The sequence below is a fragment of the Camellia sinensis genome, chromosome 4 (genome assembly GCF_055761805.1).
Source record: "Camellia sinensis isolate YWXY chromosome 4, ASM5576180v1, whole genome shotgun sequence".
Classification (NCBI taxonomy): Eukaryota; Viridiplantae; Streptophyta; class Magnoliopsida; order Ericales; family Theaceae; genus Camellia; species Camellia sinensis.
The window spans coordinates 113,097,382-113,123,321 of NC_138964.1; the positions used below are offsets into that span (position 1 = coordinate 113,097,382).

At 36.2% G+C, this 25,940-nt stretch overlaps 1 long non-coding RNA gene across 3 annotated transcripts; it reads left to right on the top strand.

The window, feature by feature from the left end:
* Positions 1-25,143, top strand: LOC114315062 (uncharacterized). Of its 3 annotated transcripts, none has more exons than XR_003647650.2 (3): positions 1-361; positions 1,006-1,710; positions 24,598-25,143. It is a non-coding gene; the product is annotated as an uncharacterized LOC114315062 (long non-coding RNA). The 3 variants fall into 3 exon arrangements; XR_014327368.1 differs by lacking the exon at positions 24,598-25,143 and adding an exon at positions 3,384-3,624; XR_014327369.1 differs by lacking the exons at positions 1,006-1,710; positions 24,598-25,143 and adding an exon at positions 3,384-3,624 and having other exon boundaries at positions 9-361.
* The last annotated feature ends 797 nt before the right edge of the window (positions 25,144-25,940 follow it).

The following is a 25,940-nucleotide window of genomic DNA, read 5'->3' on the forward strand; positions in this document are numbered from 1 at the left end:
AAATAATAAAATAAAATAAAATAAAACAAAACAAAATTTGATTCCCTCTCGTTTTTCCCTCATCAACCAAAAATCCCCAAATCTCAAATCCCTAATCTTTTGAACCAAAAATCCCCATCTCTCTCTCTCTCTCTCTCTCTCTCTCTTTACTATGAGCAGTGCAGATGGTGGCGTCGAGCGATGGCGAGCAGCGGCAGATGACGGCATCGAGCGAATGCATTGACAACGTGAGAGTTGATGAGGAATCTAGGTTTTTAGCTTCTTCTCATGGATCGAGCTGTCTCTGCGATCTCGGCCTCGACTCTTCTTTGCCTTTTTCTATTGATTTCTCGGTTACTACATGTCTCTGGTAATGCCGAAGGTGCGTATTGATTTCTGTTACCCTCGATTTTGACCTTTTTTTGAGTCTATGCATGCTTGTTCGATTCTGTTATTTTGGTTTTGACTTCTGCATAATCGAAAATGGGCAATCACGACATTAAAATATTTCTTTAGTTATGAGGTTTGAACTTCAATCGGAGAGTTTGGAGCTAGGAATTACTATCTACGAGTTTGATGATTTGAAAATTACTTGAATTTGAAATTTGAAGTCTGAGATGAGCTTCTTCACATTATATAATCTTGATAGGATTCTATTTATGCACAAATTTTGGTACTTACTTAGCTTTACTAGTGCAATTTTTATGTGTTCTGAAAATTTCAAATTATCAAAGTGTGTAGATTGATACCCACTGTAACGCCCCAATTTTTGTAACTCTGAATATTGTTAATTAAATCCATAATCACTCCTTTTATTATAATGGATATCTAATAAAGAAGTAATGATGGAGAACAGGAATGGTTCTATGTTTCTTTGTTTTGCTGCTATTTTTTTTCTTCTTCTTCTTCTTTTTCTCTATTATCGGCATCTTTTCACATGAGTATTTCGCAGCTTGTTTTGCAGCTAATATTCGTTATGGTTTCATTTTGTTGTTATGACTCATCTTTTTCTTTGACCTCACTCAGGCTTTCTTTAAGTTATTGGTGATGATTTGGATAGAGAGATGGTGTAGGCCATAGCCAGATCCAATCTGTGGAGCACATAAGTATTTTTAATTTTGCTTTTGTTGACTTATGCTTTTGTTACTTTGAAATTTCCCTTGCTTATTAATAATACATTCAATCCTTATTATTATTCAACTAATTGTTTGCCTCTCGATTTGTGATCCTTTGTTTCTAGGCTTTCGGTCTCAATTATATATATATATATATTCTTCTTTTGATTTCTCTGAATTGTCCATGTATTTATGTGTATACCTTATTGAGTTGATTGAAGTTTTTACGCGTTTTGGTGTTTGATCCGTTGACTCAAGTTTTATCCACATAATTTTCTTTAAATTAAGTTGTTTTCATTTTTAATGTGTGAGAAAGATCTTAATTTTGGCTTTATTTATGGTGAACATGGATTTTAATTAGTAGTTTTTTTTTAACTATATAGGTTGTTGATATATATATATATATATATATATGTTGGTTTGGAAATTGTATAGAGAGCATAATACTTGAGCAAATGATTGATAGTTGTTGAGGTGGGTTTTGAGTAATGGATTCAGTTGGGAGTTGGTTACAAAAGTTTCAGCCTTCCAATAGTAAAAAGGATTCAACCACAAAACAATATATAGAGAACCATTACAAGGAGCAGATGAAGAGCCTGCGGGAGAGGAGGGAGCGGTATGTCACACGACCTTTCTAATTAAATGAATAATTGATTAGGGCATTTCTAGTTGAATCTCTGTCCTTTTTTTTTTTTTTTTTGAGGGTTTTTATATTGAATCATCGATTTTTCATTTTAAACAAAATTGGTTATTGTGTTTGAAACTGGCAATATAGGTATGTGACATATGCTTTTGCTTGTTTTATTAGATCTTTAAATTTTGTATTTGTTTCATAATTCTGTTGCTAAATAAATGGTTTGTGTGCAAAATACAGTTTACCTTTGCTCTCTGTTACTAATGTTGCTATACTTCACGTACATTATAATCAAGAAAATAGTTTTCACGTTTCATATGTTCTAACGTAGTAGCATGAAACGTGACACACATGACCGCCTAGGCACGAGAGACTTGTGGGAGAAGACGGGACTCGAATCGGATTCCCGATTTGGGAGTTAGAGCCGGATTTCACTCTTGAGAAACAAACTATTAGTTTCTTAAGAAACTAAGAATTTGAGGTGTTAATGCCCCAAAATTACCAAACGGCGTCAGAGTAGCATGAAACTTGGCTCACATGACCGCTTAGGCACGAGAGGCTTGTAGGAGAAGACGGGATTTGAATCGGATTTCCGGTTTAAGAGTTAGAGTTGGATTTCACTCTTAAGAAAAACAAACCAGTTTCTTAGGAAACTTAGAATTTGAGGTGTTCCCCGAAATCACCAAACGGCATCGGAGTAGAACGAAACTTGGCACATACGACTGCCTAGGCATGAGAAACTTGTGGGAGAAGACGGGACTCGAATGAGATTCTTGGTTTGGGAGTTAGAGCTGAATTTCACTCTTTAGAAACAAACTAGTTTCTTAAGAAACTTAGAATTTGAGGTGTTAATGCCTCAAAATCATCAAACGGCATCGGAGTAGCACGAAACTTAGCACACACGACCGCCTAGGAACGAGAGACTCATGGGAGAAGACGAGACTTGAATCAGGTTCTCGGTTTGGGTGTTAGGGCCGGATTTCACTCTAGGCCAACTAGTTTATTAAGAAACTTAGAATTTGAGGTGTTAACGCCCCAAAATCACCAAATGACGTCAGAGTAGCCCGAAACTTGGCATACACAACCGCCTTGGCACGAGAGACTTATGGAAGAAGACGGGACTAAAATCGGGTTCCCGGTTTGAGAGTTAGAGTCGGATTTCATTCTTAAGAAACAAATTAGTTTCTAATTTCTTAAGAAACTTAGAATTTGAGGTGTTAATGTCCCAAAATCACCAAACGACATTGGAATAGCACGAAACTTGGCACACACAACTGCCTAGGCACAAGAGAGTTGGGGGAGAAGACGGGACTAAAATCAGGTTCCCGGTTTAGAGCCAGATTTTGCTCTTAAGAAACAAATTAGTTTCTTAAGAAACTTAAAATTTGAAGTGTTAACGCCCCAAAATCACCAAACGGCGTCGAAGTAGCACAAAACTTGGCACACACGACCGCCTAGGCACGAGAGACTTGTGGGAAAATACAAGACTCGAATCGGGTTCCCAATTTAGGAGTTAGAGCCGAATTTCGGTTTAGGCAAAATTATTTACTTAACTATCTTTGTAATTGTATAATAGTTAAATTTTTATGTTTTTTTGTAATTAACATATTAACACAATTATATTGTCATTGATTATATTTATTTTTTGTTTTCAGATATTTCTCGAGTAGGAATTTGCTTCTTGTGGAATGCATGTCTGTGAAGAATGCGACTAATTTTTGTTTTTTTTATCCACGAAGAATGATGAGGAAAACTTGTAATTTTGGTTTATGTTATTTTGAATTATGAACAACATTATGTATTTAAACATTATATATGTATTATAGAACATTATGTAATGGGGTAATTTTGTTGATGTGTAGTTATGAATGCAAGAATATTTTTATTATGGAGAAATTGTTTTGTCTATATAGGAATTTTTATATTATTATGTAATTATTAGTTTCTTTTTCAATTGTTTTTCATTTAATATAGGTAATTTTAATAATTTTAATAATTATATAGCAGTTTATTTATTTATTTATTTATTTATTTTGCGATGGCACCACACCGTCGTGAAAAAAAGGTAATTTTAATATTTTTTAATAATTATATTGCAATTTATTTATTTATTTATTTTTTGTGACGGCACCACGCTATCGCAAAAAATAGATAATTTTAATATTTTTAATAATTATATTGCAGTTTTTTTTTTTGGCACGGCACCATACCGTCACAAAAAATATTAGAAACATTAGCAACAGTGAGCATGCTGTTGCAAAAAAACAAAACCATTCATGACAGCATTTTATGTCGTCTCAAATAAAACTTTTAGCGACAGTAAAATGGTGCTGTCACAAAAGGAAATAATATATGCAACAGTAAATTGCCGTCACAGAAGGTAACAATTGCCGTCGCTAAAAAAAGGCGACGACAAAGGTTTTTGCAATACCCTCTGTTGTGACCCCCTTATTTGTTGTCGCTAAAAGTCATTTGCCGTCGCTAAAACTTTTTTGAGACGGCGTCGCAAAAAATCGAAATTTTTGTAGTGATATAAATATTAAAAAAATCACTAAATACCAGAAATATTTTTTAAAAAAATGAAAATTTAGTATACTTGACTAATTTTTTGCAAATATGTTACGTTTTAGGTCCATCTAAGTTAAGTGTATCTAAAAAGTAAAAAATTTATTTAAAATATTTTAATTTTAAAAATTCCTTGAAAAAATATGAAAAACCAAACATTGGGTGTACCATAAATTGTGATTTATCTTGAAGGGTAATTTGTGAAAAAATTTGAGTGTATTGAGGGTAAATTATATCCCTAGATAATTTAATAGAGAAAACTGAGAAATTGGGCGTATTGAAAGATTTTTTTGGTGCAAATAGAATCAACTTATTATAATAGGATTCGGCTTCTTTCAAGTTGAAAGCGTTTGGGTTTAGTAGACTCATTTTGTGACCGATTTCGGTAATCCGAATCGTGCACTTTATAGGACTCGTTGACTAGAATATTCATGCAAAAAATTAACATGATCGGATACCGGTAATTATATGTTTGAATCATATTTGTTTTAAAAAAATGTAAGACAAATATAATTTTAAGAAACCATTCTGTAATACGAATTTTATGAAAACATATAACTATCGATATCCGATCATCTTGATTTTTTGCATGAATATTCTTCTCAACGAATCTTAAAATGTGAACGGTTCGGATCACCGAAATCGTTCCTAAAATAGACCTACCAATCCCAAACGTTCTCTCAAATTAAGACAGTCAACTTGAGAAAAACCAAACCCATTGTAATATTACTAGTTTAAAAATAAAGTTTATCAAAATTCTTTTTTTTTAAACAATTGAAGTAGTGAATTATTTAAAATAATGGATGATTATTTGCTAAATATGTGAATCGTTTATCGAATATTATTGACTATACTAGTTACAATAGTCTCTAAAAAATAAAAAATAAAAAAAAAACTTTATGTTGAAGTTGAGCGAATTTTACTTTCAATCAATTATGTTAATCTTTTTTCTTCTTTTTTTTTTTAATAAATCAATAACTATGACTTATGTCAACTATAAAAATCAATTGCTTAAGAAATACAACAATAATTATTCTGAATAATTTACTCACTAATACAATATTTTCAGATTAGATTTATCATGTATCAGCTAATATTTTAAGTGATTTCCGTGCATATCATAGCACAGGTAAAAATCTAACAATTTTAGTATTTATATATCCAAGTAATTTTTTTATTTATTTATTTATAACCAGAAAAATGAAACAAAATTCACGAAGTAGTAGGCTAAATTCTCGAAGTTGATCTCCTAGTATAAAAAATTAAAATAAAATTCACATCGAAGACATGCCTAGTTTGTTTTTGAACGAAAGACATGCCTAGTTTGAAACTTGTAAGTTGTTATTCTTGTTGATTTTATAATTTTAATTTGAAAAACAAGAAGTAATTTAGTTTTTCTGTTTTAGACTAGTAAGGTCATATTTAGCATTTGGTTTAAAAAGTTACAATATTAATACAAAAACTAAATTCAAATTTTTTTTTTTTGGATATTTCATAAAAATTCCAAACTAATCCTAAGTTTGATTTTTTAATTTCTCATATTCTTGAGAAATTCTTTAACCATATAGTAGTAAATAAATTATTAATATTGTTTCATAAAATTTGGAGAAAATTTTTTAGATTTATAGTATTTTTGTCCTATCCAGAGTAGGCAGGCAAAAATAATTTATGAATATGGGTGGTTATTTGGTCGTCTTTGTAGCAATGCTACAGGCCATTTATATTGTGCTAGTTGTTACTTGACTACTTTTGTTCTGTGTTTAAAAAAAAAAAAATAGAAAAAAGAAGAAGAAGAAGAAGAAGAAGAAGAAGAAGAAGAAGAAGGAAAAGGATAAACCACTAATAAATCTTAATAGTTAAATTTAATTTTTATCAAGTTCTATTAAAAATAAGTTATACTAAAACCGTCACTAAAAATAAATTTTTTGTGACAACTTTTACATGTCTCTAAAAATTGATAATTAATGACTTTTTTTTGTTATGATTTTTATAAATTATCGTTAAAATTTACAATTAGTGATTTTTTTTGTGAAATTTTTTTCAAACTATCGCTGAAGGTTATAAATTAGTGACTTGTGCGGGCATTAAAAAAAAAAAAAAATCATATTTGATGATAAAGAAATCCAATGAAGAAGATGATCAGCACCACCTTGCGATCACTATCTGCAAGACAAAACACCTCCAGCCGTAGCCGAGGGCCCTCCGATGCCCAAGTCAATCCTCCAATATTATCAAAATATTTAATGGAGAAATTCATATAGAGAAATTGAGTATCTCAACCCATGAGCGTCTTGCCTATTTATAATATCTAGTGATTTACTTATCAAGTAGTTTGGATGTTCCAGAAGTCCTATCCCAAACAATTTTCGGTTGTTTAGGATTTCTATATCGATAAGATTTCATATCTTGATGAGTTTTGCATAACATTAAACACTAATGCAGTGTTTGATAAGAATTTGACAACTGTCATGTGATAATCCATAACCTTGCCACGTGGCAATGCTTAGACCCACATAATTTTTGTGGTTATTTTTATTCCCTCTCAATTGCCTCCAAGCTTTCATTCTCTTTTAACCCAGTGAAAGAGTGGAAGCTTTCAGTTTTTCTAATAAAAATAGCCGTGTAATATTGCCTAACTAGAACCAAACATGGGTGCTAGGGCTTATTCCAAAATGCCTAACCTTGTTAGGACTATTCTGAAAATGCCTGGCCTTGCTAGGATGTATTCCAAGAATGCTTAACCTCGTTAGGACTTATTCTGAAAATACCTAACCTCGTTAAGATTTTTTTCAAGAATGCCTAATCTCATTAAGAACTACCAAAACACCAACATGTTTATTGGCAAGCAAAATCCGCTCAGCAAGAAATCCCACTGTTGGACAAATTACCAACATACTCTGCAAAAATTTTCAGAGTTGGTCAAACCTGCCAACCCACTTTGCCGAGCAAAACCCACTCAACAAAGATTTTTCAAGTTGGTTAAACCTGGTAAACCTACTTTGCTGAGCAAAACTCGCTCGACAAAGATTTTTAAAGTTGATCAAACCTGCCAACCTACTTCGCCAAGCAAAATTCGCTCGACAATGATTTTTCAAGTTGGTCAAACCTACCAACCTACTTTGCTCGACAAATATTTTCAAAATTGGTCAAACCTGCCAATCTACTTCATCAAACAAAACACGCTCGACAAAGATTTTTTAAGTTGGTCAAACCTTCCAACTTACTATGCTGAACAAAATCCGCTCGATAAAGATTTTCAAAGTTAGTCAAACCTGCCAACGTACTTTGCCAAGCAAAACTCACTCGACAAAAATTTTTCAAGTTGGTCAAACTTGTCAACCTACTTTGCTCGACAAAGATTTTGAAAATTGGTTAAACCTATCATCCTACGGTGAACAAATATAAGGCCAAAATCACATATAATCATGCAGTTAACACTCAAATTGAAATTAATCACATAATCACAACATAATTGTGATTAATTAACTTAACACAAGACAGGGTTATCACAATCTTTCCTCTTTTAGGAAGTTTGGTCCTCCAAACTTATTTCACCTTCGTCCGGAAATAGATATGGGTAGCATAGTCGCATCACATCCTCTTTTTCCCATGTAGCGTCCCTCCCATTGTGTTCTTTCCACTCTACCTTGACCATTGGGATGGACTTATTTCTCAACTGTTTCACTTGTCGGTCAATGATTCGTTCTAGTCATTCTTCGCATTCCATATTTTCATTGAGAGCTATCCGATGGTAATCAATCTCATGAAACGAATCTCGAAGATAACCCCTCAACATCGATACATGAAACACATTATGCATTTCTTCGAATCCCAGCGGTAAAGCAATCCTATAAGCAATCAAGTCTTTCTAGAATTTGAAATGGCCCAATGTAACGGGGTAACAATGTACCCTTCTTACTGAATCTCATATGGCCTTTCATCAGAACCACATACATGATCACCAATCTCGTACTCAAGAGGTCTTCTTTGAACATCTGCATAGTTCTTTTGTCGACTCTGTGCTGTCTTGAGCTTTTGTTGAATAATTTTGATTTTCTCAGAAGTATCTTGCACAATTTCGGGCCCAAGTAAAGCCCTATCCCCGACTTCTGTCCATCAAATTGGTGATCTGCACTTTCTACCGTACAAAGCTTCGTATGGTGCCATACCGATGCTGGAGTGGAAGCTGTTATTGTATGCAAACTCTGTTAGTGACAAATAATCCTCCCAACTCCCTTGAAAATCTAAAGTACACATTCTGAGCATGTCCTTCAAAGTCTGTATGGTCCATTCAATTGTCCGTCTATTTGTGGATGGAATGCAGTACTGAATCTCAACTTTGTTCCCATAACTCTTTGCAAACTTTTCCACAATCTAGATATAACTTTTGGATCTCTATCCGAGACAATGGACACCGGAACCCCATGTAGACAAACAATTTCATCAACATATATAGTAGCCAGTCTATAAGCATCAAATGTAGTTCTAACAAGCAGAAAATGTGCAGATTTAGTCAATCTATCAACTACAACCCAAACAAAATCTATACCTCGAGGAGTTCGAGGTAGGCCAACAATAAAATCCATGGTTGCTCCCACTTCCATTTCGGAATAGAGAGAGGTTGAAGTAGTCCTGCTGGTTTCTAGTGTTCAGCCTTAACTTGCTGACACTGAAAACATTTAGACACATATTTTGCAATCTCACCTTTCATATTTGGCCACCAATAACTCTGTTTTAGATCCTGATACATCTTGTTGTTACCCGAATGCATAACAAACATCGATTTATGGGCTTCATTGAGAATTCTCCTCTTTCACTCAGGGATATTCGGAACACACAATCTGTCTTGGAATTTTAGCACTTCATTCACAACATTATATCTCGGTTTCGGATTTGCTTCAAATTCATCAATTATCTTTTTGAGGAATTCATCCTCCTTTTGTTTCTGTTTGATCTCATCGATGATTGCCTGTTCAGCTGAAATGGTGGCCATCAATCCGCTTTGTTCGTGCAATGCTACTTCAATCCCAGATTTCTCAAAGTCTTACAATATTTCTTTCTATTCAATAAGTAGGTAAGCCAAACTTCCCATCGACTTTCTGCTCAAGGCATCGACAACCGTATTGGCTTTCCTGGGGTGATACTGTATCTGAAGATCATAATCTTTTATTAGTTCAAGCCATCTTCTCTGCCGTATATTCAACTCTTTCTGAGTAAAGAAATATTTCAAACTTTTGTGATCTATGTAGACTTCGCATTTTGCCCCATATAAGTAATGCTGCCAAATTTTTAGAGCAAACACAGCTGCGACCAATTCTAGGTCATGTGTTAGGTAGTTCTTCTTATGTGGTCTCAGTTGCTGGGAGGCATAAGCAATTACCCGGCCATCCTGCATTAATACACAACCCAGACCCTTATAAGACGCATCACTGAAAATCACAAAGTTTTTCATACCTGTGGCCAATGTCAACACTGGTGCAATGGTTAATCTCATCTTTAATTCATGAAAAGCAGATTCTATTTCGTCGTTCCATTCAAACGGTTGTCCTTTGCGTATAAGTTGGGTAAGAGGCACAGCTATTTTTGAAAAATTCTTAACAAACCTCGTGTAGTACCCGGCTAAGCCCATGAAACTACAGACTTCCATCACATTTGTTGGTGTAGGCCAATTTACAATTATCTCGATTTTCTGTGGGTCTACTGAAATTCCATCTCTGTTGATGACATGTCCTAAGAAAACAATTTCATCCAACCAAAATTTACACTTCGCAAGTTTAGCAAATAAGTTCTTTTCTCTAAGTGTTTGCAAGACAGTTCTCAAATGTTTTTCATGTTCAAGTCTACCCTTTGAATATATTATGATATCATCAATAAAAACCATAAAAAATTCATAAAGGTAGGGTTTAAAAGTTCAATTCATAAGATCCATAAATTCGTAGTGACCATACCTCATTCTAAATGCAGTTTTCTCAACATCTTTTGCCTTCGTTTTCAACTAGTGGTAGCCGGATCTCAAATCAATTTTTGAAAACACTTGTGAGCCTTGTAACTAATCAAATAAATCATCAATTCGGGATAATGGATAGTTATTTTTGACTGTTATCTTGTTGAGTTCTCGATAGCCAATGCACAAACGTAAGGTTCCGTCTTTCTTCTTTACAAACAACACGGGAGCGCCTCACAGCGAAGTGCTTGGTCAAATAAATCCTTTGTCTAATAAGTTCTGCAACTGTTCTTTCATTTCAATAGTGGACATTCTATAAGGAGTTTTTGAGATAGGTTGAGTGCCTGGGACAACATCAATGGTAAACTCTATTTTTCTGTCCGCCAATCCCCCTGGCAATTCATCAGGAAATACATCCGGAAATTCTCGGACAACAGAAATATTATTCAATTCAGCATTCATGGATTGTTTAGACAACACACTACACAAGTAAGCCTAACACCCTTTCCTGATCAATTTACATGCTTTCCTTGCAGATATCAAATAAAGTGGAGGCACTACCCCATTACCCACAAATTCAAATTCAACATGCCCTAGCGGTTTAAACACAACCCGTTTTGTCACACAATTGATGGTGGCACAATATTCATATACAAAAGAGCACATTCATGCAATTAGACAACAATTATATATATCATGTAGTTGCATACTTCAAAGCACTTAGCAATTCCTCATTGTATTCAAGCATACATTTATCACATGAATGCAACTTAGATCTCTTTTAGACACTCTATTGCTCATTTGGGTAAGTGTGTGAGTTATTACTTGTGCTTTGATACCATTCTGTCATGACTCGAACCCGCCCCTATGGATTAGAGTCATAACCGGTCAGTAATCACGAGATTACCTGCGGCCTCAGTCAGAAATAGAGTCATATTTAATAATAGGGGGCTAAATTACGAAAGAAAAATTTACAATTGTCCAATGAGTTGTGCATATATGGTTCAACCAAAACATTCTCATGTTCATATAATAACTCACACCATGCAACATTCATATTGTGTAAGTATAATATACGTCCAGGATTCATTCAGTAGTCAATATTCAACAAAAGAAATATCAAAACCAAGGTTATACAAGTTCAGTTACACATGATCGCAAAGGACAAAAGAAAGGTAAAACAAAAGTAAGGCCTCTGCATGAGGTGACCTTGGTTGATCTCACAAAACTTGGTTTCTCAACGCTCACTGGGGTTGGGGCTAGACATCCCGTTGCTCACCTACATATATATAAATATAGAGTGAGCTAATGCCCGGTGAATAATATCAGAGTAAAGAGGTTAATGAATGAGACTCATCCATAAATGAGTCATACTTATAATTTAAACATTTGAACTACTGTTCCCATTCATATCAGATTTATAGATCATAACAAAGCAAAACGACCTCAGGTCCAATACATCATATCCATATACAAAACGACCTCAGGTCCATGGTATACAAAATAACCTTAGGTCCATCTATACCAAATGACCTCGGGTCAAATACTCATTCATAGACCGACCTCAAGTCTAATGGATCCATGTGCCATTGACCACCGGCCCATCATATCATGATACCAAACGACCTTTGGTCCAACATTCTGATATTCATAATTATGCGCATATAATCGTGATCACATCCGTAATCACATTCCAAATGACCTTTGGTCCAATCAATTCCTTATTCAAAATGTCCTTTGGTCCATGTAACATTCATACAGAATGACCTTCGGTCCAATTCATATCTAAGATAACTTTCAATCTATCTTATTAAACATTCCAAATGGCCTCAGGCCCAATCTGTGTCCTTGTCAAATATACCTAATGGCCTTAAGTGCACTTTTCATTTTCACATCAATCACTTTACAGATTCTATTACGAATCGAACAAATAAAATACTCATTCATAGCACAAATCATAAGTTCAGAATTTGCCACATAGGTAACATTTAGAAAATAATGCAAACACAAAAATATCTTTACTAAGACATTGCTCATTGTTTTCCAGTGCTTGATTCGTCCTTGCACTTAACCCTACATAATTCATAACACATTGGGTCATAATACAATTCAATCTGTTCTTTAATTTGCTTAATGCTCTTAGGCTTCTTTCATGTTCGCGTGCCTAAGAGTGCTCAGAAATGAAAGAGAACGGAAAACGAAACATAAAGTGTCTTTTCAAAATTTTTGAAACAGGGCTCTTCGCTAGAGCGGACCGCTTTGGTCTCCAAAAGTACTGGTTGCACGTATTTTGTGCTCAAGCGATACTTTTGACGCTCGAGCGAGAAGTCTTGCACAACAGGGTTCGCTCAAGCGTACACTTTGTCGCTCGAGCAACAAAACAATTGTAACGCCCCAATTTTCTATGCCCAAATGATAACACAACCATCATGGCTATTTAAAGGAAAACAGAAATAATTCTTCACACTTGCATTACATGATACAATTAGTTTCTCAATGTGATTATACGTTTAATCCAAAACCAAATAAATAAACAAATAGATACCCTCAAGGGTTTATAAGTTTCCAAGGCGTAGGCCTGGTTACACAAAATGGTTATTCAAACCCACACAAATACAGCCTTTGGCTTACAAACAGAGTTACAGCAAAATTAGAGCCTTGTACTCTCAATACATATTTCCTCACCTTTAGTTAGGCAGAATCACCACATCTTTTCTTGCACAAAAATTCCGTAGGATGAGCACAAAGCCCAGTAGGAAATCCTTAACAAAGTTTATAATTTTATACAAATCTCAAGAGATGAAATGCACATGTCATGCTATGCTTCTTTTTTTTAAAGTAAATCACATTTTCATCTTTTGAAAACCATCATGCTCAATGATGTCATGCAATTTCAATTGTTCAAAACTTAACAATTTATTTCAAGGGTGGTAAATACGACTCTGATAATCCCTAGACTGGTGTCTGCAAGTAGACTATACAAGTACTACCAATTTGTCATTTTTACCAGTATTAATTGGAAGGCTTGACACCTGTAATCTATCATTTTTACTAGTATTAGCTGGAAGGCACGACACCTATCATTTACATCACCTTTCAAGACTTACCACTGTATTTACTCCAAAACCATTCCATAAAAACTTGTTTCTCAACATTATTTTCTCAATGCAAGTTTTCAAATCAACTTTCAAAATTTAATGTAATCAAATGAGTTCATATGCCAATTTCACAAGATGAATATACATACTTTTATTCTAATTCATCATCCAAGGAATAACACAATTCCCTTATCTCAAGAATCCTCAACAATTAGTCATTTCAAAGCTATTTTAATGTTTTGAACAATAATTTTTAAAATGAACAATAATTCTCATATTCCAAGAATTCATCATTTATATAAACATAAATAAGAAATTTTCCAAACATCAATTTATTTTGACACACAAAATGAATATAACAATATCATTCATGGATTTTCAACCTCTTTTAAGAATCCCCAATTTCTAGGATTTCTCACCAAACTGTACAACTCAAGTCTTTTGAAAGAAAACCTTCCAAAATCATATTTTCTTCAATCAACGAAGATCAAAACCCATAAAATCATTTTAAAAGAACAAGAGACAAATCCACTTTCAAAATCGATCAACTTATTGAATCAAATCGAAGGATGATTTCGAAAATCATCTAGATCTTACAAATATATATATATATATATAACTCTAAGAAAATCCCGACCTCAAGTTTTGAAGAAGAAATGAGATGAAACCCCCAAAATCAAAGGTGTCGAAACTCGATCTTCACCGCACACAACGAAACCCTCGAGAAGTTAACCAACTTTGATGAAAAAACTATGGCAGAACTTTAATGGATCTTGAGAAATCAAGGTTTTGATCCAATTTGGCGTAGAAAAATGTAGAGAGAAGGGAGAGGAAAGGGTTTTTTTAGAGAGAGAGAGAGACCTAACAAGAGTGAGATACACTTAACCTAAAGAGAAGAAAAGACTAAAATTTCGGAGTCACCTACCACCGCACGTGCGGCGCTTCTCCCGCACTTGCACCCCCACACCTACATTTTTTGCAGTAGCCAAACAAGCCCTTCCTTGTTTTCCGCATGTGCGGCTCAAGCAACTTCGAATGCATTTTTCATTTTTGCTTCAGGGGCGCTGCCCCTCGACCTCGCCAGGGCGCTGCCTTCAGACCCGCCAAGAAGCGTTGCCCCCTAGAACCTCGTGAGCTGACCGGGCAGCTCGACCCCCAACATACTTAGCGAAGTGGTAAAACATGAAAGAATTAACTTCCAATACAACTCTGTAAGGCACAATTCGAGTTGGATTCGCATCTAAAGGTTTGGAGACATTACCTGTTCCAAACACATCACTATGACCCGATAACCAAAAATAAGGGGAATACAAGGAAAACTAAGGTACGTAACACCGTTCAAAACCATACCAAGCCGAGCTGGAACACCACAACAGACGGGCCAAAACCGGGATCGCTACAGCCTCGCTTCCTTAAAGAATTTCGTCCCCGAAATTTCAAATCAAACTACCCAAATAAAGGGGTTTCTAGTGATCAAAACCATGCTATTTCATTTTTAAATCACAATATTAACTCTCAACCAATTTTTGCCTTTCACCATGGTTATCTCATCAACAACAACCATCAACATTAACCTAAACATGACGCAAAGAAATGACAATCCATAACTACTTCATGCTTAACACAACAACATACATAACAACATGTGGTCAACAATTTTAACACATTTCCCTCAAACACTAGGGAATATTACAAGGAAAAACAACTAAAGCATTTTCAAACAAATCCGGATACTTAGGGCGGACTTCCGCCTCCCATTCCTACATCGCTTCTTTAACCCCATGGTGTCTCCACAACACCTTTACCAACAGTATAGTTTTTCCACGTAGCACTTTCTCCCGGGTATCTAATATTTGAACCGGTCGTTCTTTGTAAGAGCCATCCTCATCTACCTCCAAGTCAACCCAATCAAGCATATGAGAAGGGTAGGGTTCATACTTCTTAAGCATAGATACATGAAATACATTGTGAACTCCCGAAAGTTGTGATGGTAAAGCTAACCAGTTTGTCATTTCCCCAATTCGCTCTAGGATCTCAAAAGGCCCAATGAACCTTGGAGATAATTTACCACTCTTACCAAATCTCATCAAACCCCATCTTGGTGAGATTTTTAGAAATACATGGTCACCAACTTCAAAAGATAAATGTCGTCTCCTCTTATCAGCATAACTCTTTTGTCGGCTTTGGGCTGTAGCTAACCTTTTTTGAATGAGAATAACTTTCTCATTTGTTTGTTTAACAATTTCCAGGCCCAGTAACGGTGCATCACCCACTTCGGCCCAACGAACCGGTGATCTATAAGGTCGGCCATACAAGGCCTCAAATGGTGCCATCTCAATACTAGCTTGGTAACTATTGTTGTAAGCAAACTCAATCAATGGTAAGTGTCTTTCCCAAGGCCCCTTAAAATCAAGGACACAAGCTTTGAGCATGTCCTCCAAAATCTGAATGGTACGTTCCGATTGTCCATCGGTTTGATAATGATAAGCAGTGCTAAGAGTCAACTTAGTTCCCAATGCCTCTTGAAGGCTTTGCCATAACCAGGCAGTAAAACAAGGATCCCTATCCGACACAATAGTCACAGGGACTCCATGAAGTCGAACTATCTCTCTAATGTACAACTCTGCCAAGCTTTTAACTGAGACGCTAGTGCATATCGGAATGAAATGGGTAGACTTAGTCAACCTATCAACAATCACCCAAACGGTGTCATTGCCTAGTTGTGTTCTAGGAAGCCTAACTATAAAATCTATGGTAACACGCTCCTATTTCCATTCGGCTATCGGTAAAGGTTGTAACAAACTCGCTGATTTTTGATGTTCGGCCTTCACTTGTTGACAAGTAAGGCACTTCGATACAAATAAAGCGGCATCTCGCTTCATACCCCTCCACCAAAACTGACGACTAAGATCATGGTACATTTTGGTGCCTCCCAGATATACCGCAAGACGTAAGTGATGAAATTCTCGGAGTACTTCCTCTCTACAAGATTCTGGTACAAACAAACGGTCTAGATAACGTACACTCAGATCCGAGTGAACGTTCAAACCTTTCTCTTCCTTTCCGTTAAAAATTTTAACCCGGATAAACTCTACTTCACGGTCCCCTTGTTGTGCCTCTATGACCTTACTAATCAAGGTAGGTTGAGCAGTCAAAGTAAACAAGGTAGCACTTTCGCTGGACTCGCCCAAGTGCAAATCAAACTTGCCAATTTCACCTAGCATAACCCATTCCCGAATGACCACACTTGCCAAACTACTCACAGATTTCTGACTCAAAGCATCAGCCACCACATTGGCCTTCCTCGGATGATAGTGTAATTCAAAGTCATAATCCTTCATAAATTCCATCCACCTTCGTAGGCGTAAATTCAAGTCTTTTTGAGAAAACAAATATTTTAGACTCTTATGATCAGAGAAGACTTCAAACTTCTCACCATACAAGTAATGCCTCCAAATTTTCAAGGCAAAAATTACCGCCGCTAATTCTAAATCACGGGTGGGGTAATTCTTCTCATGAGTTTTCAATTGTCGTGATTTGTAGGCCACAACTTTTCCCTCTTGCATCAAGACACAACCAAGTCCATCCCCGGACGCATCACAATAGACGGTGTAATCCAAACCCCTTTCCAGAATTATCAAGACCGGTGCTGTAGTCAATCTAGTCTTAAGTTCTTGGAAATACTTTTCACAAGCCTCATTCCATACAAACTTGACACCCTTCTTAGTCAACTTAGTCAAAGGTGCAACTAGTTTAGAGAAGTCCCTTACAAAACGTCGATAGTACCTTGCTAACCCCAAGAAACTTCGGATCTCAAAAACATTCTTGGGCTGTTCCCAATCCTTTACCGCATCTATCTTTGAGGAGTCTACAGTCACTCCTTCACTCAACACTACGTGCCCTAAAAATTTCACCTCGGTGAGCCAAAACTCGCACTTATCAAATTTGGCATACAAACGGTGCTCCTTAAGCAATTCAAGCACTATCCATAAGTGAGCCTCATGTTGCTCCTCAGAGGTTGAATAAATTAAGATGTCATCCCCAAAGGCGACCACAAAAAGGTCCAAGTATTCTCTGAAAATTTGGTTCATCAAATCCATAAAGGAAGTCGGTGCATTAGTCAACCCAAAAAGCATTACAAGGAATTCATAGTGGCCATAATACGTACGAAAGGCCGTTTCTGGATGTCCTCCTCCCGAACTCTCAACTGATGATACCCCGACCTCAAATCTATCTTTGAGAAGCAACGAGACCCTCTAAGTTGGTCAAACAAATCATTTATTCTAGGTAGACGATACTTGTTCTTAATGGTAACTCGATTCAACTTGCAGTAATCAATACACAATCACAACGATCCATCCTTCTTCTTCGTAAAGAGAGCTGGTGCTCCCTAAGGTGATGTACTAGGGCGAATGAAACCCTTATCTAAAAGCTCTTAGAGTTGAATCTTCAACTCATGCAATTCGGCGGGTGCAAATCTATACGGTGACATGGAAATCGGTGTCGTGCTAGGCACTAATTCAATGGAGAACTCGATCTCCCGATGGGGTGGCAAACTAGTAAGATCCTCAGGAAAAATATTCGAGTATTCACAAACTACCCTTGGTAACTCAACAGGGGCCCCGTCACTCTCACTATCCAAGAGTGTTGCAAGAAGGCCACTAAGCTTGCTCCTACTACGAGGGTCAAAAACTGGCGACAAGGTCCTATCAACTCGACTCCCCAGAAAATAGAAACAATCACCACCCGAGGTACATATAGTAAGGCCTTGTTTGGCATGATCTAAAAAAGCCAAAAAGTCACTATCATATTTAAGTCACATCATCTTATTTAAGTCATATCACCTCTCTAACACATCACTTCAAACCTAACCCATATTTCATAAAAAGTAAAACAAGTGCATTTATTTAGATCATCCCAAACTATTGCTTAATGGTAACAATCAATCACCGCTCGGTACGAAAATAGCTAGTCCATGCCTAAAATGATATCAAAACTCGATATGTCTAGCAATATAAAAGCAAACGGGAGTCGACGTCTGATAACCTCTATTTCACCACCACGACAACCCTGGTCTAACTCAACTGTACCCCTAACAGGTGACTCTACTCTGAGCGGAGACGTTAACCATGCCACCTCTAACCCCAATGTAGAAACAAATGCATAGACATAAATGAATGAGATGCACTCGTGTCTATCAACACATTAGCCAAAGTATTGCACACAACAAAATACCTCTCACAACTAAGGATCTCGGTGACTGTTCTGGCATGGCAACAACATACACGCACCCCTGGTTAACTTGCTCGTTTCTTGGAGCATAGGCTTGTTGCACTGACTGAGTCGAAGCAGCTCCTTGATTTGCTCATGAAGCTTGAGCTGAATGAGCCTGCTGGTGGCTCTGAGTCTGCTTCGACCCTGATGTGCCAGATGCGCCTCCCAACTGTGGGCAAGTTCTCTTCATATGCCCCGGCTGACCACACTGATAACAATTAAACCCTTGGCCTCTATTCTAAGATTGAGGCTGACTTTGAGATTGGTTAGGTGGTGGTAACATCAACTGTCCTCCACCCTTCTGTGGGCACAAATGGGCTTTGTGGCTTGGTTCGCCACACTTGAAACAAGAGAAGCTACTTGATGCATTTTTTCTCGGACCCGCACTAGGCAAAGGAAAAGTGGATCTAGACTGTTGTGGTTGGGACTAGGATGGATAGGCATTCCTGCTCTTCTTGTTCTGCCTATAGTCTTATTGAGATTCCTGGCCCCTAGGCCTCGAACCCCGATGCCTCTCCCCATCGGCTTGTATAGAAATCTCTACATGTGCTGCCGTCTCTACAAGACGTTCATATTCCCGAATCATATTCCCGACAAGCTTGAAAAAGATCTTAGTTTTCAACTTCTTTTCAAATTGTATGCAACGACGCTCTTCCGTTGCCACCAACTCCGGTGCAAATCTGGACAAACTAGAGAAGACTGCCTCAAACTCAGCCACGGGCATGTCGAGTTGTTTAAGGTCTGTAAACTCTTTCCTCAATCTTTCCCTAGCAGTGGGAGGTATGTACTTATCTTGGAAAGCAACCACAAAGACTTCCCATGATAGCTCCACCCTACTCTTGGCATACTTCCACCATTGACCCGCATCTCCTTTAAGGTAGTAACTCGCTAGAGTTACTCTCAACTCACTTTCATCAATGTGAAGCATTTCAAACGTTTTCACTATTTGCTCGAGCCATTCATCCACTTTCTTAGGCTTGGGGCCACCATGGAATTCATCTGGTTTGGCCTGTAAAAACTCTCTAGTGAGAAAACTCGCCCTTGACTCTGTGGTGTTCTCTTGAGCTTCATTCTCCAGCCTCAACAAGTTCATAGACTCCCTCAAAGCCCTCGCCATTTCTCGGGCTAGGGCCCCCATTGCGGTTTGACCCGCTTGTCCCACTTGCTCGGCCGCATTAGCTTGGCCGGTTTGCTCCGCCATATTAGCTTGGCTGAAACCTTTTTCTTACACCGGAACCCTATGGACCGGTACCTCATGCAAACCTCAGTGAGCCCTACTACGCCTCCCGCCTTTACCACCATAGACTTGACCCCTTCCTGACATCCTAATAAAGGACACAAGAGAAATAATTTAGCACATTAACTCATACGTGCTCGTAACTTGACTCACACGTTCGACTACAACAATTTCATATATTTCTCTACCATATACACAATTCAATTTCACTCCACATAAGCACTTAGTCATGTAAACACATACGGACTATTCTTTTACGATGAAATTCGTTCCACGAAAAATCAAGAATTCTTAGTATAACGAGTATTGATTAAGTACCCTTCTAATGAGACCTCAAGGAATTTAACAAGTGCAAACAACATCTCAAAAGACCAATCCCATACCTATTTAGTCACATAAGCATGTTATCACATAGTTACAAAACGCATCACACTTCCTAAGCATGCTAAATGAACCCATTGTGGTTAAACAACCACTTCCCACGAGCTCCAAGTATTCAAATCCAGTAGCTTTGATACAAAGTTATAACGTCCCAATTTCCTATGCCCAAATGATAACACAACCATCATGGCTCCTTAAAGGAAAACAGAAATAATTCTCCACACTTGCATTACATGATATAACTAGTTCCTCAATGCAATTATACGTTTAATCTAGAACCAAATAAAGAAACAAATAGATACCTCAAAGGGTTTACAAGTTTTCAAGGCTTAGGCCTGGTTACACGAAATGGTTATTCAAACCCACACAAATACAGCCCTTGGCTTACAAACAGAGTTACAGCAAAATGAGAGCCTTGTACTCTCAACACATATTTCCTCCCCTTTAGTTAGGCGAAATCACAACATCTTTTCCGGCACAAAATTCTGTAGGGTGAGCATAAAGCCCCGTAGGAAATCCTTAACAAAGTATATACATTTTATACAAGTCTCGAGAGATGAAATGCACATGTCATGCTATGCTTCTTTTTTTAAAGTAAATCACATTTTCATCTTTTGAAAACCATCATGCTCAATGATGTCATGCAATTTCAATTGTTCAAAACTTAACAATTTATTTCAAGGGTGGTAAATACGACTCTGATAATCCATAGGCTGGTGTCTGCAAGTAGACTATACAAGTACTATTAATTTGTCATTTTTACCAGTATTAACTGGAAGGCTTGACACCTGTAATCTGTCATTTTTACCAGTATTAGCTGGAAGGCTCGACACCTATCATCTACACCACCTTTCAAGACTTACCACCGTATTTATCCCAAAACCATTACATAAAAACTTGTTTCTCAACATTCTTTTCTCAATGCAAGTTTTCAAATCAACTTTCAAAGTTTAATGTAATCAAATGAGTTCATATACCAATTTTACAAGATGAATATAAATATTTTTATTCCAATTCATCATCTAAGGAATAACACAATTCCCTTATCTCAAGTATCATCAACAATTAGTCATTTCACGACTATTTCAATGTTTTGAACAATAATTTTTAAAATGAACAACAATTCTCATATTCTAGAAAATTCATCATTTATATAAATATAAATAAGAAATTTTCCAAACATCAATTTATTTTGACACACAAAATAAATATAACAATATCATTCATGGATTTTCAATCTCTTTTAAAAATCCCTAGTGTCTAGGTTTTCTCACCAAAACTGTACAACTTAAGTCTTTTGAAAGAAAACTTTTCAAAATCATCTTTTCTTCAATCAACGAAGATCAAAACCCATAAGATCATTTTAAAAGAACAAGACATAAATTCACTTTCAAAATTGCTCAACTTATTGAATCAACAATCAATTTTCAAAGCTATCGAAGGATGATTTCGAAAATTATCTAGATTTTGCAAAAATATATATTAACTCTAAGAAAATCCCTACCTCAAGTTTTGAAAAAGAAATGTGATGAAATCCCCAAAATCAAAGGTGTCGAAACTCGATCTTCACCGCACACAATGAAACCCTCGAGAAGTTCACCAACTTTGATGAAGAAACTATGGCAAAACTCTAATAGATCTTGAGAAACCAAGGTTTTGATCCAATTTGGCGTAGAGAAATGTAGAGAGAAGGGAGGGGAAAGGGTTTTTGAGAGAGAGAGAGACCTAACAAGAGTGAGATACACTCAACCTAAAGAGAAGAAAAGACTAAAATTTCAAACTCATCTACCACCGCACGTGCGGCGCTTCTCCCACACTCGCACTCCCACACCTGCATTTATTGTAGTAGCCAAACAAGCCCTCCCTTGTTTTCCGCATGTGCGGCTCAAGTAACTTCAAATGCATTTTGCATTTTTGCTTAAGGGGCACTGCCCCTCGACCTCGCCAGGGCGTTGCCCTCGGACCCGCCAAACCCCCGTAAGCTGACCAGGCAGCTCGACCCCCGACATACTCAGTAAAGTGGCAAAATATAAAAGAATTAACTTCTGATACAACTCTGCAATGAACAATTCATGTTGGATTTGAATCTAAAGGTTTGAAGACATTATCTGTTTCAAACACACCACTATAACCCGATAATAAAAAATAAAGGGAATACAAGGGAAACTAAGATACGTAACACCATTCAAAACAATACCAACCCGAGCCCGGAATACCGCAACAGAAGGGTCAAAACTGGGATCACTACAACAATTTTTGCAAAACTTCTGGAAGCTTGATTTTTACGCTCGAGTGACGCTTTCCCCGTTCAAGTGGACAAGTCAAATTCTGGGTTTTTCCAGAACTCTATTTGAAGTTCAAAACTTGATTCCAAAGGTTCAAAGCTTGCAAATTGATGCCAAAGACATGGTAAAACATTGTATAACACGAAAACTCCTTCAATTTGAAATTAATTACTCAAAAGCATGAACCATTGTCCCAAATTCAAACTCAAAATACGAAGTTGAAACCATGTATGTAAAATCCATGTTTCATATCTTGCATATACAAGCTTTGAGACTTAAAATTGAGCTTCAAAACATGACAATTCATGCATGCATGTGACAAACAACTCTCAATTCAACATGATCTTTATTATTTCTGCTCAAACATTAGAAATCACAATAAATTCTTGCATGCATGCCCAAGTTGATCTTAAATTCAACACATTTAGCTCAATTCTCATATTTATCAACATATACTTCTTGAATTGACATAATTATGAACTTAAACTCATAAATTTGAGTTCAATTACTCACCTAGAGTCTTTAACTCTTCCAAATCTAGTTAGTTCTTAAACCTAGTTCTTCAATTCCCCAAGCTTTGAGCTCAAGTCCTCAAATTTGAGCCTCTTCTCCCTTAAAATCACACTTTCTCTCTCTATATAGGTCTTTCTCAGATTTTGCAAGGTTAAGAGCACAAAATTATGAGCCTAGGCACTTGCACTATATATATATAGTGGTGATTAGTTTGACTAATCATATTTGTTTAGAGTTAATCAATTGTATTTAATTTAATCAATTTAATCTAATTATTTTTTTCCGCATAAATTTTCAATTAAATTTCACCGTAAGTTCTAAAAACTACGCTAACCACAATGGCATAGTCAATTTCGATTTCTGTGGCCGATAAGGCCTTCAATTTTCAGTTTACAACAGTAAGTTGAACAGATCTTCCTAGGGTGAACAGATATAAGGCCAAAAACATATAATCATGCAATTAACACTCAAATTCAAATTAATCACATAATCACAACATAATCATGATTAATTAACTTAGCACAAAACAGGGTTATCACAACTATTATCCTATATATTTTTTTATATTTTATTTTTTGGGCCTAATACTTTCCCCCAATGATGTTGATCTGAACTATTTATCTCATAAATCTCATACTGAAAATTGTCTGTACAAAAAATTAGTTTTATCAAATATCGGTGATTACATAAAAAAATCACATTTTATTTTATTAAATAAACAATTTAAGTTTAAACTCATAATTGTTATTTATTTTAAAAATAAAATGTAATTTGTTCATGTATTTAATGATATCCAACTAAACTAATTTTTTTGCACAAATCATTTTCACTACTTGATTTACAAGATAAACAATTTAAATTATTGTTATGAACCTGAGATGAGACCCACGATATGAAATGTGGAAAAGTATGAAAGACAAGGATTAAATTGATACATATTGAGAGAAACCTTGTTAGACCATCTCCAATGGTTTATCAATTATTTCATTACATTTAAATTTGATGAAAATAATAACATTTTTCCTACTCTAATGATTTCATCAGATTAATATCAAATTGAGGATATCAAAAATCTTTCACCAAATTGAGAATGCTTGGAGCTTTCATCAAATCACTGTTCATAGCCGTTAAATTTTTGCTACCGGATGTCCCCATGGATGTCGTCCTAGATGAGCACCTCTAGGAAAAAAATTTGTAAAAAAAAATACACTAGCCAGTTAACCGGTTGAACATTCGCCTGATCGTCCGCCGATCAACCGGTATTTTGATAAAAGCTCAAAATCCTCCATTAGAGCACTTGCTATTAAATGAAATTTTTTCTCAAATTTAATGAAAAAAAATATAGCGCTGGAGATAGTCTTAACAGTGTTCTTTGGTTCACCAATTAAATATGTTGCTTCTTCAATGGTGGTTGTATTTTATTATAGTCTTATATGGATTGAAAGATCATAAGATAAGAGTTGTTAGGATTTTTTATCCTATAAATTTGTGTTTGACAAATTCCTCCGTTGACAAAACATTTTATTGCTTCATGTTTTCTTGTGATTATATCCTTCTTGGTTTTCTCAAAAGTGTAGGATTGATTTGCATGGCAAGCATGGGAAAAATGATGGCTAGTTGTCTGATTGACTGAGTGAAATGCCTGTCAAAAGGTGTACAATAGTCATGCCTCAGCACGTGAAAGAAAGGCTACAGAAAGTCTAAAATAGTAGGTTGACTGTCTCTACCATCGCGCCCACAACAAACACCCTCGTGCCCGCAAGGAAGCACCATGGCGGCTGCGACCAGGCTACGATGAAAACATGCTCCCAGTACTTTTCACTGTAAGCAGCGAAGGGGTTCTAGTGACTAGAACTTCTAGAGCCCGTGACCTCCTAAATTGCACCCGCGACTAGGCTGCGAAGAAATCAGCTCCCAGAAGTTTTGCTCTGCAACCTGCGAAGGAGTCTCGCGCTCGCGATGGTCACTTGTCTATAAATAGCAGACCTGTTCAGTTATGTATTGTAATCTTTTGGGTTTGTATTTTGACTATGCCTTTTGAGAGAGAGAGAGAGGTTACATTGTATATTTCTCTCATGTTTGCTCTATGATTCATTCTCATTCGTTCTTTCAAGAAAATCGTCTAGTCTAAACCAAATTACAAAATAGTTCATGAGTGTTCTTGAGGAGTGAGTGTGTCGTGAATTTGACATCTTTCTAGTGAAGGCGGATATCCACGGATTGAAGGATAGAGGTCAGTTACTTGTAGGTCTTGAGCAAGTACCTGTGCTTGGATTGATTGGTGTAAGAAATCTCTTGTACTATTCTCTTGTACTATTCTTTTTTATAGTGTATTATTATTGTGGCTGAGGGCTCGTGATTTTTTAATCATATGTTGGTCGATTCTAATTGTGAAAAAATCTTTGTGTTGTGTTTGTTATCTATTCTTTTTTTTTTTTTTTTATTGTTGAGCTCGGTTCGTTTGAATATATTAAAGTAATAATTACAAGATGATGGGGCTATAATTTTTCAAGACTGGAAGTAAGTTTTTCTAGGATCTCATTTCATAACTGTAGCAAGAAAAAGACTCCAGACCATGACTTCGGGAGAGATTTTAGCCAGATTGAAAGATTTATGAGGTAGAAAATTGACCAATTACTTAAACATGTTAAATTTCATTTTGTGTCTATCTTAAATGATATGGAATCCCACTATTCTAATTTTTCAATATTATTGGTTAATTTCACCAGGTCAGCAAAATGATATGATCTAATATCCAACTTTTAGTATTTGATAATACATATATATATATATATATATATATTATAATAATTATTGGATTAAAGACCTTATTTTAAGCCTCCGTTTGGGAAGTGGGTTGGCTTTTTGACTTTTTTGTCTATTTTAGTCTGGGCTTAAAAGCTTGGTTTGGGAAG